We start from the raw sequence: 7,012 nt of genomic DNA on the forward strand, positions 1-7,012 counted from the left end.
GCTCTCACTGCTCTAGCTATGTCTCATAGGCTCGCTCAGCTGCATAGGTGCACTTGCCAAATATTGCCTTGAGCCTCTTTCCAAATTTCTTCATCTTGTTGTCCTTGCGAGACCTAGAGCCAGAGGACTTGGGAATGCCCTCATGAGCATGGCAGCCTCCCGCGGCCTGGCTAGCTGTTGTAGGCTAGGTCTTCTCAATCTTGTAGACGGTGTGCATCCCATCTTTTGGAAAGTTAATCCCTGTGACCCTCTCAATCAAGAATATTGAGGTAAGGAGCATAGGGCATCCCCTTCCTCCCATCCTCCATATCAAGCCTCAGCTCATGCCAAATAAACTGAGGGATATTGAACTTATCCCCTCCTAGAGCAAAGCGAGCTAGCATGTTCCTCACATATCCATTTATGTCCGAGGCTGCTCTATCCTTGGGATTGATAGTGTTCCTAATGAGGTTGTTTAGGATGTAATAGTAACTATGCAGCCCACTCCTTTTGCCATCAGTAGCCCTACTGTCCCTCCACATGTATCTAATGTCATGGATCTCTGCTCTGGGCTCATCATGAATGTGAGTGTAAGTCCGATGCTCTTCCCCAAAACCCATAATCCGACTGAACGTGACAAAATCAACACGGTAGTGTCGACCATCTATCATCCAATGTATCTCATTAGTGGACTGATCATAGAAGTAGGTGGCGTGGAACTGTGCAAGTACCTATTCATTCTAGTTATACTGGAAACCCATGATATCGGAGAGCTCAAAGCAGTCACAGACCTTGATCACCTTATCAAACTTAGGCTCCTCCTTTTCCTGTATCTCATCTCAGTCAATATACTACATCTTCCTTATCTTGGTCTTCCTCGCACCAAGGATAGCAGTGGCATAGAAGTTGGAATGAAACTCATTCCAAAACCTATAGTCGATGCCCAAATCCTTGCCCACTGCATAGGGATTTATCTGTCTCGCCTCTTCGACTAACTTCCAACTCTTGGAATAGTCGGTGATTGGATGCTGACGAGAGTCATCTGGTACTCTCATAAGCATCTCCCCATCAACCTCTCTAATGTAGGATATGTCAAACTCGGTCAAGTGAAGGGGAGTGTTCGGACATGCATTTGTGGTGCGTCCAGTCATCTCCAACCTTTCCTCATCCTCGATGTACTGCTCACGCCTCCCCCTGTCACCCTGAACCCTCGGAGTTGCACCACTGCTAGCTGCTGCTGATCTTCCACGACCATGGTGAGGGGGATCCTTGTCTCTTGACTCAACCATCTTCCTCTTTCCTCTACGGTCATCATCTTCATGCTCCATCTATGCATTGTAATGTAACTAGATAAGAAACTATCTGAATGGGAGGTAGAAAAACACTTGTAGAACAGTCTTGATAAGAAAAAGGATTTAGATCATGAACTTGGGAGACCACTTGGGCAGTGCTGCTCAGGCAGTACGGCACTGCTGCACCCTAAGAGCAGCACTGCCACACTCAGCATGTCCACGAGCTCATGACCTCCTTCTTCTTTCTTACCAAATCCATTCTTCAAATGTTTTCCCACATCACCACACGATCTCATAGCTCACATTTCAAGATAAAACACATGAGGTCATGCAATGAATGGGACTAGCACTAACATTTTGAGTGGGAGAGAGCATGTGGTGAGCAAATCTAATCAATACATCGAGTCATCTTGTGGAAAGTCACAGCCAGGTGCAAATTCAAGCTGTAGGGTACGGCACTACCGCACCTGAGTGCGGCACTACCGCACGTGCTGTGTGCTCCCACCAATGAATCAACATATTGATTCAATTTGTCCATCAAATCTGCCTCCGACTCATTCATACTACCACTAAGAACCTAAATCCATCACAAATAACCTCACATTGCATAGATCGAGTTGTATTAGGGTTATACCTTCTCAAACGAGGAATGGAGAGGGAAGAAGGGAAACTGCTCGGGCCAAGAGCAGCAGCAGTCACCAGCGGCGTTGGAAGATGGCCGGCAACCACCATGGCACTACCGGAGACCAGCAGCACATGGCCAGGCGACGGCGACGCGTGGGCACAAGAGGAAGAGAAGGTGCGGGCATCGATGTCGGGTGAGAATGAAGGAGAGAGGGAGTTACCGCGGGCCTAGGTAAAGAGATAAGGTAGATGGGCCCCGCAGTAAAACCATTGTGGGCTGAATCTTGATTGAGATTCAAAGTGCAGCACTGGCAGATCCCAAAAGCTACTGTGCGGCAAAGCATACCTTCTGCACTTCAGTCATAGTGAGCAGCTGAAACTTCTACTCTAAAATACGAAGCCAATGCTCCACGTCCAGGGGCTCAGCAGTCAACGTGAACATGGGTAGGTGTATCTTCAAGAAGTCCTAGTAGGAACAGGGCCCCTCAAGACCATGGGCACCACCCCATTCCCGCAATTGCCACTGGGGCCTCCACGGGCGAATCCATCAATAGCCTGTGCCAGCATCTCCAAGACACGGGCTGACTCATGACGAGTAGACAACATCTCTGCCATCATCTCCACATGGGTCATCGGGGGTGGCGGTGGTGACGGAGGAGGACCCAAGAGTGGGGCCTCGTGGCTCTCCCTGTTGCCATTCTCATTGTCACGACCACTTTCACCTTGGCCTTCACCAAGGCCACGACCCGCTCTGGCACTGGTGCTCTTGCGACCGGACCTCAGGTTCATCCGTAAACAGATAGGAACCAACTATTAGGGACAACACCTCCAGATTAGGAACAAGAGACTTAGAGAAATGATAAGGCTTTTATTGAAGCATTCTTTTTAGTTATCATCCTATCATATTAACTACCCAAGAATTATACATGAAGGAGGGTTTAGCTTAAATATGCATGCATCGGCCTATACATTCACTCAAACCAGAATATAGCGGCATTCACAAAATTTTTGGTACATCGCACACTCACTCCCCGTGTGCTAGTCGATTCTGATACAACGTAAGTTAGTATACCTGCAGAAAATGATTAGATGAAACCAGTGCCACTATCCTAGATAGACCATATTGCTAGGGCTTATACTTATTTTCATAATTTATCGCATCCTATTTATCGCAAAGCTTTTGTTGGTCGTAATTTATCGCATCCTATTTTTTACAAAGCTTTTGTTGGTCAAATTTTTAAGTTTTTGAAAGAGTTCTTAAACCCGTAGACTCATTATTGGCTCTGATACCACCTGTAGCAGAACCACCCAAAATAACTCACTTTCAGAGGTACTTGTCTTCCACTAGATACTAAGTACCCTGAAAGTGAGCAAGATCGAACAGTTCCGTCGAGCACACCCCAAGGGAGAACTCAAAGCAATCCACATTTCACACCAGGATCTAATAATGAGTGCGAGCTTACAATACTTAGTTCATTTCATACAACATGGAGTCTTAGAAATTATTATTATAATACCAGCGTTCAGAGTGCGATAATTAAACAACAAAAATTAAATAAACATGTATCGGACGATCAAGGATTTTGACTGAGGCCACCATAGAAATCCTTCACATAAGAGCTACTCCTCAAGCTGCACCTGCAGTAAGGGTAAATAAATCCTGAGTACACAATGTACTTGCAAAACTTACCCGACTAGTGGGGATATATTTCCCGACTCTCAAGTAATATGATAGGCAATTTGGCTTGTGGGTTTCTTTTGTTTTATGGAAAGCATTACAAATAATTCATCCTTACAATCAAGTTTTATTAGCAGTCATGATTACTTCATTAGCTAACCATTCTAGGTAATCACCTGTTTTACTTTCAAGCAAGGGTTGAGCAATCAGAATCATTTTACCTTCTTTCATGTTTCAGTTCTTACTATGGTGCTAGACCATAGCCAAGTCATACCGTCACGTAGAAATGACGATTTGTGAATCAATGTAGCTCAACTAGGTACCTCAAAACACACGCCCCGCTTATACCCCAGGCACAAGCAAGACCAACCCACCACTCTCCTATCACGGGTCCAGGTCCCCATCCAAACTTGGACTCCAAGCCCCCACACTTGAGGCATAGCCTCAGTGCAGTGCTTAGACCTCCACCTTTCTCTACCTACAATTAGTCGGTCCGGAAAGAGTCAGAACCCACGACAAGAGAGCAACGAGCCTTCCCGCTCCCATTAGCAAGTATGTGCTCGGGATAATAAATCCATGACATGACTACCATCAACAGCAACGGACTGTCCTCAATCGACACGAACAAGGAAAATAGTGCAACCAAGCCATGCCCTATGGCCACGGAACACAACCTGTTACACCCACCAATACCCATACCACATCCCTGCTCGGTCACCATTTTTCTTTCCACCATTTTATTATGAGTGTAATACTAATATCACCTACTTGTGAGTAACGATAGGTTACTCACGCTACCGATAAAATGAAGCATAGCAGCTATGCGATACTGCACTAGTATATATATATATATATATATATATATAGTATATTCAGTAGACAGCTACAAAATAAGTTATTCTGTAGCCACCTCCATTTACGATAATTTTATACACTAATTTATGATAATGTCAATACATATTTATGATAGTTGGGTTACTATAACACATGGGGATATTTACCATAACATTATAGTAAACCACTTAGTAAAGAGTTACTATAATCTCGTAAATTAATATAGTAATTATCGTAACTCAAAGTGGCTGCAGAATAAGTTATTATATATATATATATATATATATATATATATATATATATATATATATATATATATATATATATATATATATATATATATATATATATATATATATATATATATATATAGTTTCCATAAAATTTCCTGCAACGTAAATGCACAACATACAAATATACTGTGATTATAAAAATAAGGGTTATGCACCGGGGCTTGCCTTAGACAAGCACGGTGTTAGCTGCGTCAGTCAGCTCCGCAACTCCCTCCTGTACAGGGAACTCCTCAACCACCTCCTCGTACTCCTCCTCGTCGGTGATCGCGAACTCCACCAACTCGTTCTCTATATACATGCGATGATGAAGATGCAACAATTTTAGTATTTAGGCAATAGTAACTCTTACAATAAGAGTACACATGCTAAGCTACTAAGCTAGCTCTAATGACTAAGATACTAAGCTAATCATTATCTCTACCAAATAGGTTTCAAGCTCACCCTACAAGTGCTTAATTTTTATAAACCAATAACATGCCATTATTCATTTAGCTTTAATGGGTATTTAGCTACCATATTAAATAGTCTATTCTAGGTGTACATAAATTACAGCAAGCACCTAATAATGCCATGAAGCTACTACAGAAATTTCAGAGTTAAAGCTATCACGGATTTGCCACAACAATTCCTACAAATATTATCATAATAATTTTAAACGCTTTCAATTGATTTAATATATCTCAGCATCATCACAGATATGCATAAACTAATCACACCAACACATAGATCACAATTTTAGGAACCTAACAAAATTGGTTTCATGATTTTTTGGACATTCATACAAATTTATATTAAATATAGAAATCTAACTCAGAATTGAAATAGAAAAGCTTTACTAATTCGGCTAGAAAAAGAAAAAGATCAAAACGGCCCAACGCGGCCCAACTCATGCTTGGCCCACGCATAAAGACGGCCCACGTGGGGAGCCTGCAGGCGCGCTGATGATCTTGCAGAAAAGCCTTTGGCTTTTGGACAAAACAACCCGCGGTCCACGCTACGATTCCTAGAGACAACATTTATGCACAAAGGCCCTCGCATTTTCTCTTCTTTACAACAGAGAGGTCCCTGACACCCTCGCGCTCGCCAGCGCGGCATTGGCCGGCATAGGGTGGTCACGCCGGCCGACTGGGGACATTGGCTTGGCGGGACACGAACAACGCAACTAGGGCGACACGTGCTCTGGCGCCAAAGCCAAAATGTGCGTGTGCAGGTGGTGGGGTAGCGCGGCGTGAGTGCGGCCGCAGTGCCATTAATGGCAGAGCGTTGCGCATGGCAACAGGGAAGGAGAGGCAACCCCACATGTGCAACACGACGGGGGGAGGGTCACAGCAGCACAGCAGTGCGACACAGAGACAGCGTAGCAGCGGCAGTGCAGAGCTATGTAGGGGAGCAGTGTGTAGGGCGGCAGCGGCAGCGGTGTATCGTGGCTCGCGGCTGACTGGCAGCAGGCGCTACGGCCAGAGCGGCCAAGGCACAACCGAGCCACGGCCAGGCCGAGACAGCCTTGGCCGGCCAACGCGCGGCAGTGCGCGTGCACGTGGTGCACCCAAGCATGGCGACGCCGAGTTCCCGCACGAGGTGACCGCGCACATAGGGACAACCAACCCAAGACATGCGACATGCACAAATTTTAATGCGTGTGTAGCAACTAATCCATGCGAGTTGAGACTAAACCACCTTTGCTACATCGTGGAGAACACATTAGGCTATCGAAAAGAGATTACATGTGACACCATTTTCTAACTAATTTTCTCAGAATAAATCCCCAAACATAGCCTTGCCATTCTATTTTTAGACTTAGGAAATTGACTAAGTCTTGGCTGATGTTTGTTTCAAATTCGATTTCCAAGCTATTAGAAATATTGGCTACCATTATTATCTTGTTAAAATAAAAGTTGCACTATCTTCTACAAAGTGTGTACTTCAAACTTTATTAAGGTGTCACATATATGTTCTATAACATTTTTGCTTAATAAAAATCGGTTTTCAACCTTAAGTGATATAACATGACTATTGAATCCTTTTTATGTATCATTTGTGTTAATCATTTTTCATGCCAAGAAATTTATTTTTACACCTTCTCACATGCATTATCACAAAAACATGATGCTCATAACATAGTTTAGCAAGTTGTTTAAGCGGTAACACCGAGGGTGTTACACATATCACTTATATATCATGACCATGATATGTATGTTGCCTTTTCTAAACCATTTTGAAGCACAATATAAAATTTCACAACTCTTTTGCATAGATACTAGTTGATCAATCAGAGGCATGCTAAATTTCAAACCACATTACGAGAATCAAGT

Source organism: Miscanthus floridulus, chromosome 10, assembly GCF_019320115.1.
Source record: "Miscanthus floridulus cultivar M001 chromosome 10, ASM1932011v1, whole genome shotgun sequence".
NCBI lineage: Eukaryota > Viridiplantae > Streptophyta > Magnoliopsida > Poales > Poaceae > Miscanthus > Miscanthus floridulus.